This window comes from Diuraphis noxia, unplaced genomic scaffold (genome assembly GCF_037042655.1).
Source record: "Diuraphis noxia isolate RWA-SAM2 unplaced genomic scaffold, SU_Dnox_SAM2 contig0005, whole genome shotgun sequence".
Taxonomy (NCBI): domain Eukaryota; kingdom Metazoa; phylum Arthropoda; class Insecta; order Hemiptera; family Aphididae; genus Diuraphis; species Diuraphis noxia.
Genome location: NW_028301715.1, coordinates 10,527,289 through 10,538,898, shown reverse-complemented (window position 1 = coordinate 10,538,898; position 11,610 = coordinate 10,527,289). Strand labels below are relative to the sequence as shown.

Sequence of the window (11,610 nt, the reverse complement as noted above, 5' to 3'; positions counted from 1 at the left end):
ATGTCGATATACAGGGTGACCCATTTAAGGGGTGTTGACCAGTTGCCCCCCACGGCTGTTATCGGAATTTTAATAATATACCAGTTGCCCTCAACCAAATATACCAGTTGCCCCCAACCGAATGTACCATTTGCCCTCACATGTTAATATATACACGAATACAATATATAGCATGTAAAATAGGGGAGGTGAATATACAAATAATAAATAAATTATGACAAAAGTTCATAATAAATAATTTAATTATAATACTAATTACTAACTCAATGTGATAATTTGTCAAAAAAAATAAAAAACAACTATAAAATGATACCTTTGTAAGTATTTAATTGTAACAGTGTTAATGCTGAGTGAACTTCAGAAATAGATTTTGGTAGTGTTAGAAGTGTTTTTCTTTTCGCACGATAAATGCTTCTGCGAATGGACTTTATACATCGTTTTATGTTATATCACTTATATCCACGACGTTTGATTGAACTTCTTCACGTATTAGTTTTAATGAGCGTTTGGAAATTTCATCCACAGCTTTGCACCAAGCAGGCTATTATTATTTAAAAAAAATTTTAATTTTATCCATATTATTTGTATAGTACTCGTATATTATATTTAATACAATATTATATGTAATTCCAATCATATGAATTTGATTCAATCATTTTATACTATTTTACTTTATTTTCATAAATAATTTTATATTTTATTTATTATTTGTATATTCACCTCCCCTATTTTACGGGTTATATATTGTAATCGTGTATATATTAACATGTGAGGGCAACTGGTACATTTAGTTGAGGGCAACTGATGCATTTTTCTCTAGGTAGTTTGAGGGGAATTGGTATAAAAAAGGTACTTTTGGGGGGCAACTGGTACATGCCCCATTCAAGTGGGTACACTAATTATTTCGAAAAGTATTAACTATTTTTATTTTTTGTTGATTGGTTTGCGAGATATAGCTCCTTAAAGTATTAAAAGTCAGACTATGATAATACTTAACTACTTAACGTAAGGTTAGGTAACGTAAAAACGATATTACATGTCAAAGCTCTGCCATTTTCGTAATCAAAAATTTATCTGTAAAAGGAAGATCATGGGTAACAACTAAGTGGTTGTTTTACCATCGCATAAGAAACGCAATTTTATATGCAAATTTCAGTCTAATAACTTCCCAATAATTTGTCTCGATATAATATATCATAAATATTTTAAAAGTAAAAATAAAAATCATTTTTGTCAAAAACCAAAATTTTTTAAATTTTAATTAAATCATTACCAAATAAAAATTATGATTAAGATGACTCCACGGGGTATGCCATGGCTACTCGGCATCCTCTTTGATCACGCACGCAATTAAGGAAACCACATTTAGTACTTATTGTTTTAATGTAAAATTAAAAAATAATTTAAGTTTGAAGGAATTGAAAAAACGATAAAAAATTAAAATAATTATTACACCATGTGGGATTCGAACCAACGACCACTAATTTATTCGACGCCTTACCCAGTCATATAACATTTTCGGATAAAATACGGTTCTGATGAAAATATATTCTTCAAATAAAATACAGTTCGGGTAAAATATTTTTCAACTAAAATATTGTCCGGATAAAATAGTTTTCTTTGGGAATATTTTCTTATAAAATACTTTTGGAGAAAATACGTTTCATAAAAAATATTGTCTGTGTTTTTATTTTCGACTAAAATAATTTTCGGATAAAATACGGTTCAGACTTTATATTTTTCTTATCAAATATGGTTCTGAAAAAATACTTTTCTTAAAATATATTTTTCGAATAAAATATTTTTCGGACAAAATATTTTCTATGATATTCTTATATCATAAATTTTCCAATTTTTTTTTTTTGCTACTTGAAAACACTTGCCTGCGGCCTGCGGGTGCCACACCCCCATTCCCATTTTTTTTCATATTTCAACTCTAGTTTATTTTTGTGTACACGAGTTTAAACTTTAAAATATAAGTAATCATTAAATCATGATTTTATTGCTATAAATATTTTTATTGATATATTTACCTGGAGATTACATACCTGCAGCAGTTTCCAGTGTGTATTCTTATATTATAACTTTTCAAAATATTTCATTCCTATATAGTTAATTTCATTTTATTTTCCTCGAGATTACTCGATACTACAATTTGTATTCTTATTTCATAGTTACATCAAAATTGGGTTTAATTTTTTTTTTTGCTTCTTGTAATGCTTTTGCCTGGGAGCGCCAATCTACCTACCCCTTGCGAGTAACACGAGTTTGTTGTTCGTTACGTTTCGCTTGACGATGATGACTTCGGACAACTGACAATCAAATCCATGAGGTTTGTGTGACTTGTCCTATGTGAAAAAACGTATAATTCCAAATGAGTCAAAATAATTGCATTTGCGATATCGTCGTAATATCGGGAGAAATACGAATTGGTTATACGTTACTTTTCGCGGGACGATGGCAGTGTCGGACCGCTGACAATCCAAACCATGTTTTAACGCTACATTATTGCGAGTAATTCGAATTTCTTGTTCATAACTTTAAGCGTGTAAACTCGTAATAGTACGTAGTGCCATTTGAGATTAACTATGTCATCGGTCTGACGTCGTCGTCGTCGTCGTCGTCGTCACGAGAAAAGTAACGTATAACAATTTCGAGTTACTCGTAATAAGTTGATGTGTGCGCTGAGTTTAATTATGTTTTTGGTCAGACGTAGTCGTCACCAGAAAAGTAACGTATGACAAACCCGAGTAACTCGCAATAGAACGGCGTGCGCGCTGAATTCAATTATGCCGTCGGTCCGACGTCGTCGTCGTCGTCACGAGAAAAGTAACGTATAGGTAACAATTTCGAGTTACTCGTAATAAGTTGATGTGTGCGCTGAGTTTAATTATGTCGATAGTTCAACATCTTTGACGTCACGATAAAAGTAATGTATAACAAGTTCTAATAACTCGCAATAGAATGGCGTGCGCGTTGAGAATAAGTATGTCGGCCGTCCGATGTCGTCGTCATCACAAGAAAAGTAACGTATAACAAACTCGAATAACTCGCAATAGAACGGCGTGCGTGTTGAGATTAATAATGTCGGCGGTCCAACTTCGTTGTCGTCACAAGAAAAGTAACGTATAACAACTTCGAGTTACTCGTAATAGTACGCTGTGCGCTATGAGATTAATTATATCGGCGGTCCGACGTCTTCTATGTCACGAGAAAAGTAATGTACCTACCTATAACAAATTCGAGTAACTCGTCGCGTGACGATGACGACGAATAAGCTAAGAAGCATTGCTGACATAATTAATAACATTGCGCACGCCATATTATTGGGTGTAACGCGAATATATTGTACGTTACTTTTCGTGTGACGATGATTACGTCGATATAGAAATTATAAAAGTTGTATAATAATATATAATATCTGTGGATTTATCGAATTGATTTAGTACAATATAATCCATGGCGATTGTCAAAGTCGTTGCGGAGGACACAGTCTATTAAAGATTCTAACATTTCAATTAGATAGGTAGCAAAGTAGACATGAACGAAAAACATCCTGTTTTCCGTTTAATCTTTTTTTTCATAAATCACATTATTTTTAGACTTCAATTCAGCAGTATCTGATGCGTTTCCATTTTAGCGTCGGAGTGCATACACGTCGCGGACTCTAACAAAGCCCAAAATAATTGATATTTAAGGTAAGTTTGTTTTAATACCAATTTTTTTGCAGCTTAATATTATAAAAGAATTTAGGTACACGTTCGTACACTTTTACAATGGTGATGTTTGCAAAGAGTTCTTCACCTATGCATTTGAAACTAAAAACTACAATAGGTACTTTAAACATACTTTAGGTATATTGTGACTTTTTCAAATATAATAAAATATTCCCTTGAACCCAAAAAGTCAGACTTATTATGGTCTTTTACAATTGTTTAAGTAAATGCAAGACTGTCATATTTTGATATGTGGCTGTATTGCATACAAAAATTGATTTTCAGACATAACAAAATATGGCAGTATTGAATTTAAGCTATGTTTATTTATTGTGTCATATATCCAACTATGGCAGTATTGAACTTTAAATTATTAATGAATAATTAAATATTATTAACTGTTTGTTTTTTTGAAATTTGATTAAAATTGATGTGTTATAATTTATAATTGTACAGGTAATATATATAAGGATGGAAATTAATCATTTAATAGTTGTAGGTATGTAATCAATATCTTTAAACATAATTTACTAAACAACACAAAATAAAAAATAAAATACTAGGTACTTGTCTTTAAGTCAATAAGCTTATTTTTATGTATCAAAGTAACAAATAATATGACAAATTAAAAAAAAAATATTCTAAACAGATAATGACTATAAAATTATCAAATGCTTTTGAACAACAAGATTATAACATTATGTACGAATTTGAATAATTTATTATTATTTAAATAATATAGGTAATACTTGTTTGAAATACAATGTAAAAAAAAAAGTTACTCATTATAATTATCATTATTATTAAGTTTAATAATATTATGCTACCTATGGCTTTGAAAATAAATAAATAATAAGTCTAATTTATTATATAAATTAATCACCATGTTCATTGTTTTTTTATTAGTATTTTTGTTATAAGTATTATCAATTTCAGATATTTTTAAGTTTTTATAAAAATGATAATAAGTAGGTATCTGGAATAAGTTTTGGTTTTCGTGATAAAATTAAATCTTTTTTATTTGTAAGATTCCAGGCTTTTCAATAAATGCAAATTTCATATGTAATGTATGTTTGATAATTTTATTTTTATTTAAAGCTATAATTTCTTGATAATTTGCTTGCCCATAAGTTGTTTAAATTGTTGTAAAAACAATTTAGCAGGGAATTATGTTTTAACTTTAATTAATTTAATATCTCTCTATAAAACCATTTGACCGATAGTATTTTTATTAATGTTGTCACAAAAATCTTTAATATGACACCTTTTTCTAGTTAAAATGTCATCAAATTCTGATTTTAGACATTTCTTATGATGGTCCTGAGCTTTTATTTTCCTTCCAGTCCTTGTCTTTAATACTATCATCAAAATCTTCATTATCTAAATCTGTAAACAGAATACAAACTGTGTTAAAACATAAAGTTCATATAAACACAAGATCAAGATAAAATTATTATTTACTATTAGATTCAATTATTTTATCACACTAAGTTTCCATTGGCACCTACAAGCTCAATGAAATTTTTTGAACATTCATTTGATTTGTTTGAATGTGTTATGTGTGGTTTTCAATGGTAAATCGTCTTAAAAAATATTATAATAATATAGCTTGTAAAAAATTGCAACTGTGTAGCTGCTAAGTACCTACTTACTGTTCTCATATTCATGTACTTATCACTGAAGGTGTAGTATTTAACCATCTAATATTATTTTATTTGTAATATTAAATTCAGCATTTTTAATAGCTGTTAATATTTTCATAGAATAATAACACAATTAAATTAAAATTTATGGTTGATAAGGTTTTGTACATTAGAAATTATCAGAACATGATTAATATAATGAATTACATTCGGTATTTATTAGGGTATATAATATTATACAAAATATATACAATAAGCCAACAACTGACATAGTATACTATATTATTCCTATTTATACATTATGTTTATAATTCATATTGCTTAAAAGTTAAACCATTTAAAATTAAATTAAATTTTTACAGATTTATAGCTAAACAATTTTATATAATTGTATGTATATATTTTTTTTTATTGAGCATATTCACATCGACAACAAAGGCCATTAGTTACACTTATTTACAATAATGATATAATATAATATGTAGGTACTGATACAATGGTAAGTTATTTAATTAGGATACAACATTTTTTTTTTATATAAGATTGAAAAATTTTGTTTTTCTTAAAAAATTAATTATGTCTAGGTTTTTTCATGAATAGGTCATTTTATATTTTACGTAGGTACCTAATTCAATAATTTATTAAAATTGCATTTATTATTTATTTTCTAAAAAAACACAATTTATCAAAAATTCATAAATAATAAATTGGAATAATATTTTTAAATACTATTGAAGTAAAATAAATAAACATTAATACAAGTAATAATAATTAATCTTTACGTTATTAAAATAAAAACGAACCGGTAGGTATCCGAGTTTTAGTAGATAACTTGTTGTGGTTAGTGAACTAGTTAAGAAATAATAAGGTCTTGAATAAAATATTCAAAAAAAATAAATTATAATGTGTTAATTTAGTTATTATAGTTAGGGAATATAAAAATTAAACATTAATCGGATTATTTTAGATATATAATACCTGTAATGCATAAATGAAGCATGATCGTAATCAATAATTAAACAAAAATAGGCTAAGAAAAATAATATATTGTATTAAAATTTAAATTTAAAATTACAAATATTTTTTGGTTATTGTCGTATCACATTTAATTATTTAAATGAACATTATTCATAAACGTGAACCTCCTTGGTAATAGAAGTTTTATTGAAATATTACATATCTTTGGATTTATTCTATTAGCGTAACATAATATAATCTGTGGCAATTGTCTTTTCAGAATTAGAAGTGGCAGTCGATTAAAGATTCTAAAATTATAATTTCAATGAGCACTAGATCAATCATGAACTAAAAATATTCTGTATTCCGTATAATTTTAATTTCATAATTAATAATATTTTCAGACTTCAATTAAGTATCTGATGCGTTCTTACGTCGGTATCGGAGTACACGTCTCGGATTTACCAAAACCCCGAAAAACAGTCGATGTTTGAGGTAAGTTTATTTTCATATTCTTTTGAGTCTCGAACCTTATGTTAGGCTTTAAATAAATATTTAACGTCACGAAAAATATATTCCCAAGTTCCAAGTATCGTTGACGCAGATAAATAGAAATGAAATACTAAGCGCGTAATTAAAAAAGCGGGTAAGTCGTGGATGTCGCTCTGCTGTACAGTAGGTTACTGTAATGGATGGGATTAAATTTGAATGCAATGATAGGTATCATTGTATACGAAAAACGATTTTGAACGGAGATGATTTGTCAGTCTAGGATATATTATATTTAAATATTGTCATATATTCTATTTTGAAACATATATTTTATTTTTAAATTAAGACGCATTTTGCAGAAGGCATGGTTAATCAATTTTTTCAAAAACATTGCATGTAGTTATCATAATTCATAATACCTTATATTATCATAGATATACGAATACCTGGTTTGAAGATAAATCGTTTTCATTACGTGATTTCATAAAAATTTAAAACTCAAACGCTCAAAACATTTTTCCTATAATGACGCTTCAAATTTTCTCTACAGCTATTTGAAGCAAAATTTATGGAAAACTTGGTGTTAAATTTTATAACCTTAGATATAAATACAAACAATATTATGAATTTGAACTACAAAATAATTTGCAAATATTCATGGTTTTGACGAATTACGCTATTTCGAAAAAATTTAAAATTCAAACGCACTTAAAATTTTTCCTATAATGATGCTTCGAGTTTTCTCTATAGCTACTTGAAGGAAAACTTATGGTAAACTTAGTGTTGTATTTTTAATCCTTAGTTATAAACGCAAAAAATTTTATGATTTTTCAACTTCAAAATTACTTGCAAATTTTCGCGTTTTCGACAGATTTCGTAAAATTTTGAACTGTAAACTCTTATTAAAAAAAATTATGATTTACGATTTTTAATTTTTTTTAGCTACAATAAGAACAACTCATAAGTAACCGTGTATTAAATTTTCAAATTTTTTAGTCGTTCAACATTTTTTTACCGACACTTTAAAAAAAATTCTCAAAAAATTGAAAATTTCAGTGGTCTATAAATAACTAAAAAAGTCAACAATTTTTGAAAATTAAACTATATATAGATAGCACTACCATAAACATTTGGTGAAAATTTCAAGTATTTACAGTGATTAGTTTTTGAATTACAACCATATAAAAAAATCGATTTGGTCGAAAACTGATTTTGCGTAAAAATTCCCGTTTTTCTGTCATTTTTTTTTTCTCGATTTTTTTGAAAAATGTTTACTTTTCACCTCTATAATGCACCAAGGATCTTCACTTTTACATCGGAAACCACCCCCAAAGTTTGATATCGAAGCATTATTTCGACTATTTATGCTGTACACAGACACAAAAAAAAAAAAAAACACATCATTGTAAAATCAATACATTCTTCACTTCGTTCAGAATCTAAAATACGTGAGATCGAATAATATAAACGAGCTGCGTCGTTTTTCAGGTAGCTAGGCGTATAATAATTATAATTTCATAATTATAACCTAGGTATGTGTTTGTAATCGACATTTTTCAATTTTTGTTTATTTAGTTAATTATAATATGATCCGTTTTAACTGATAACTCCAGTCTCCAAAACTCATAGGGATCAATTTTAATTCGTAAATGGTAATTTGTTCCATATCCAACGTTAGAAGTCAGGAATTTAGAATAAAATATATTTTATTTTGATAAATTATGTATATTATAGATATTTATAGTTATTTATAACCTTTATTCTTTATCTTACATCTAATAGCATAGGTACTTATTAAGTTATTACATTGTAGGTACACCTATAAAGCCTTATGACCTAAATACTAAAATAATTGATCACTGACTGGTGAACTAAGTGGTTATGAAACATATATTATAACTTAGTTATCATACATATAATAAATATCTGTTAAAATAGTGTATCTACCTAAGTACCTAATACATACACACAGGTGTTATTATTTTCTTCAAAATTGTACAGTCATTATTTATTACGAAGTTACGTAAGGTTAGGTAAATAAACAAACTATAATTGATTGCAATCGAATTTTTATTCATTTTATAAAACTCAATCTTTCAAAAATTATTATAGAATAATAATTATAATATTTATGAATTCTTTAAATAAAATAAATAAACAAACTAAAATTTGCAATAATAATTAAAGTTTGTATAAAAAATTATTAAAATAAAAATGATTCGGTACTAGAGTTTTAGTAGCCATACACTAGGTATAATGTTTTTATAGCCATAATTTTTCAAAAACATTGCATGTAGTTATCATAATAATTCATAATACCTTATATTATCTTATCATAGATATACATATACCTGGTTTAAGGATAAATCGTTATCATTACGCGATTTCATAAAAATTTAAAACTCAAACGCTCAAAACATTTTTCATATGATGACGCATCAAATTTTCTCTATAGCTATTTGAAACAAAACTTATGGAAAACTTAGTGTTAAATTGTATAACCTTAGATATAAATACAAACAATATTATGAATTTTGAACTACAAAATAATTTGCAAATATTCACGGTTTTGACGAATTATTGTCAATATTTGAAATTCAAATGCTAATAAAAAATTGAATTTGAATTTCCGGAAGACATTTCTTTTGTGATAAAAATTGGCAAATTTGTAAGGAATCTTGTATTAAATTTTCAAATCTTAAATTTAAAAAGAAAATTTTTATGAATTTCTAGCTTAAAACAATTTGCGAATTGTTGTAATTTTTACGTATTTTGTCAAAATTCAAAATTTGAATGCTTATTAAAAAAATTGTGACTATTAATTTATTTTATTTTTCAACTGCTATTGTAACAATAAGTTAAGAGCCTTGTATGAAATTTTCAAGATTTTCTACCCAACAAATAAATTTTTTTTCGATATTAATTTAAAAAAAAACCTAATAATTATCGAAAATTGCATATACCTATGAATAGTTCAACTAAAGACATTTTTAAAAATTTCATGGTGGATAGAATATACATATATAAACATTCGGTGAAAATTTCATGTATCAATGTATCAATGGTCTTTTGTTTTAAGGTACATCAAAAATCAAAATCGATTTTGTCGAAAACTATTTTATTTTTAAATTAAGATGCATTTTGCAGAAGGCATGGTTAATCAATTTTTCCAAAAACATTGCATGTAGTTATCATAATTCATAATACCTTATATTATCATAAATATACATATACCTAGTTTGAGGATAAATCGTTATCATTACGCGATTTCATAGAAATTTAAAACTCTAACGCTCAAAACATTTTTCCTATAATGACGTATCAAATTTTCTCTATATATATTTGAATCAAAACTTATGGAAAATTTAGTGTTAAATTTTATAACCTTAGATATAAATACAAACAATATTATGAATTTTGAACTACAAAATAATTTTCAAATATTCATGGTTTTGACGAATTTTTGTTAATATTTGAAATTCAAATGCTAAAAAAAATTAAATTGAATTTCCGGAAGACATATTTTTGTGATAAAGATTGACAAATTTGTAAGGAATCTTGTATTAAATTTTCAAATCTTAAATTTAAAAAGAAAATTTTTATGAATTTCTAGCTTAAAACAATTTGGGAATTGTTGTAATTTTTACGTATTTTATCAAAATTCAAAATTTGAATGCTTATTAAAAAAATTGTGACTATTAATTTATTTTATTTTTCAACTGCTATTGTAACAATATGTTAAGAGCCTTGTATTAAATTTTCAAGATTTTCTAGCCAAAAAATAAATTTTTATCGATATTAATTTAAAAAAAAAACTAATAATTATCGAAAATTGCATATACCTATGAATAGTTCAACTTAAGTCAAACATTTTTGAAAATTTCATGGTGGATAGAATATACATATATAAAAATTCGATGAAAATTTCATGTATCAATGGTTATTTGTTTTAAAGATACATCAAAAATCAAATTGATTTTTTAAAAAACTGATTGTGCGTAAAATTTCCAGTTTTTCCCTTAATTTTTAGTTTATTTAACCCGATTATTTAGAAAAATATTAAGAATACTTTTTTAACTCAATTGAAAATTAAACTGTATAATATATATATCACTAACATAAACATTTGGTGAAAATTCCAAGTATTTACATTGATCAGTTTTTGAATTACAACCATATAAAAAAATCGATTTGGTCGAAAACTGGTTTTGCGTAGAAATTCCCGTTTTTCCGTTATTTTTTTTTGTTTTTCTCGATTTTTTTGAAAACTGTTGGAAATGTTTACTTTTGACCTCTATAATGCACCAAGGATATTCACTTTTACATCGGAAACCACCCCCAACGTTTAAAGTTGAAGCATTATTTCGACTAGTTATGCTGTACAGACACAAAAAAAAAAACACACACACACATCATTGTAAAATCAATACATTCATCACTTCGTTCAGAATCTAAAATGAATAGGTCAGAAAATATTGTTGAATATTTAATTGAAATTTCAGAGATGGTATTCGTCAGTGAAGATTTGCCAACTAAATATCATATTCGTTGTGAAGCCTGAGTGAAATTTATTAACAATGTTTCGAAGATGAAGTTTTAAAGTAGATTCAGATATTGGGTAAGTGATTTTCTATTTTTCAGTAGGTTTATTTTTATTTTATTAATTTATTAATTGATCAGAGGATAGATTACTTGCAATTTTTAAATTATTCGTTTTGTATCCACTGGTATAACACTATTCAATTTATCAATAAAATCATGATAAAAATTAGGAAATTGGTCAGGTATAATATTAAAAATTT

General features: G+C 26.3%; 1 long non-coding RNA gene across 3 annotated transcripts in view; it reads left to right on the top strand.

Moving 5' to 3' along the window:
• The first annotated feature begins 2,043 nt into the window (after nucleotides 1-2,043).
• LOC149054884 (uncharacterized) overlaps nucleotides 2,044-11,610 on the top strand; it is a 39,550-nt gene continuing 29,983 nt past the window's right edge. Inside the window, exons 1-5 of one of the 3 annotated variants that reach the window (XR_016191979.1) lie at nucleotides 2,044-3,121; nucleotides 3,447-3,526; nucleotides 3,603-3,698; nucleotides 6,721-6,811; nucleotides 11,311-11,426. This is a non-coding gene — a long non-coding RNA (uncharacterized LOC149054884). Of the gene's footprint in view, nucleotides 3,699-6,720; nucleotides 6,812-11,310; nucleotides 11,427-11,610 lie in introns of all 3 variants that reach the window. The other 2 variants (XR_016191978.1, XR_016191977.1) reach the window with 2 other exon arrangements.